This window comes from Suncus etruscus, chromosome 10 (genome assembly GCF_024139225.1).
Source record: "Suncus etruscus isolate mSunEtr1 chromosome 10, mSunEtr1.pri.cur, whole genome shotgun sequence".
NCBI lineage: Eukaryota > Metazoa > Chordata > Mammalia > Eulipotyphla > Soricidae > Suncus > Suncus etruscus.
The window spans coordinates 18075846-18077410 of record NC_064857.1 but is presented as its reverse complement, the minus strand read 5'-3'; the positions used below and the strand labels follow the sequence as shown (position 1 = coordinate 18077410).

The following is a 1565-nucleotide window of genomic DNA, read 5'->3' as shown; positions in this document are numbered from 1 at the left end:
ATCTAGTTCAGAGTAATCTAGGTAGACCCCTTGAAATGCATTTCCTATGCCTCAAAAACAAAACAAAAATCAATACATTTTTAGTTCATGTAATAAATACCGGAGTCAGTCATTTTCTATTGATTTGAGTCATTTTTATTTTTAAAATGATGCAATATGCTTGTCTCAATATGACTCTGTACTCTCTTAAGTAATAATAACAGGCAGCAAAGGTCAATATTAAACAACTACAATTACTTACTTTCTAGTAATAAAGGAAGATTTGAGCTACTTTTTATTTGTGTCATACTTCTGCAGGGTCCATGCTAGTCTTCTCTGTATCATTCCAATTTTAGTATATGTGCTGCCGAAGTGAGCACAAAACTATTCTTTATTTAGAAAAAGCAAAGAATTATCAACTCAAACAAAACTTTTACAAATCTGATAGTCAAATTTAGGTAACACTTCAGATAAGAAACCGAGGAACTGAATATTTTTCTGACAAATCTTTTATTTTTGAATTTGTTCTGTAGACATTAAACAAAGTATATACGTATTTTCAACCTAAGTCTAAACTGTTTCATATGTGTGTTTCTAATTTATTAATTTGCATACATGCTCTAAAGAATAATAAGAAGTGGCTCAATGAAGATTATATGTAATTGACCTGATTTTGGGGGGGGCACACCTAGTGACGCTCAGCGGTTACTCCTAAATATGCACTCAGAAATTGCTTCTGGCTTGGGGGACTATATGGGAGGCTGGGGAATTGAACCGCGGTCCGTCCTAGATCAGCAGTGTGCAAGGCAACTGCTCCAGCCATAATTGATTTCTAGTTATATATTATCAAAGAACTTCCCTTGTGTCTATTTCCCATTTTTTTCAGAAAATCTATTAAAGAACTGTATTATTAATTTTAACTTATTTTAATTATATGCAATTCTAAACCATATTTATTGAGTTATAATCATTTAAGTATATATACAATGCCTTGAATATGTGAATTATTTTTAATATAAATTACTTTATTTAAAGACCATGTATCACATAGTTGACATAGTTGGTCCTAATACATCTCTTTCCAGGTAAGTGGAAGCAAAATTACTAAAAAGAAAAGAGAAAGAAAAATTTTTAAAAAAGTGAAAAAATAGAATACAGTAACAAGAACATTTGTAAAAATCATTGAATCTCTCAATGAGGTCATTAAGTCAATGCAAGGAGATTTAGTAAGCTCTTACTGCTAGTTGATTATTCTGCTACTCTTTTTTTATTTCTGAAAATTAGTTAGCTTCAGATACACATCGGCAATTTTCTCAGTTTTTATGGGGATGACAATAATAAAAAGATTGAAGTGATCTCTCAGTCTAGAAATTTCAAGCAATATTGCTGGGACTGCAGTCTTTGTGGGTCATGTTTTCAGCTGCCAGATCTACAAGAATTCAGGGGAGAGGGTGCCTGCACTCACTCAAAAAAAAAAAAAAGTCCTAGTATTTTCAGCCCAAATACCAGAAGAATGCTGGTCTAATTAGTGTCTCTGCAGAGAGCCAGAGATGAAGCAAGTGAAGCTATAATTGTGAATGCAGGCT

The 1565-nt window shown here is 32.5% G+C and overlaps 1 non-coding gene across 1 annotated transcript; it reads right to left on the bottom strand.

The window, feature by feature from the left end:
- Positions 1 to 252: 252 nt before the first annotated feature.
- Positions 253 to 359, bottom strand: LOC126021695 (U6 spliceosomal RNA). Its single transcript, XR_007500186.1, has one exon. It is a non-coding gene; the product is annotated as a U6 spliceosomal RNA (small nuclear RNA).
- Between the last annotated feature and the right edge of the window lie 1206 nt (positions 360 to 1565).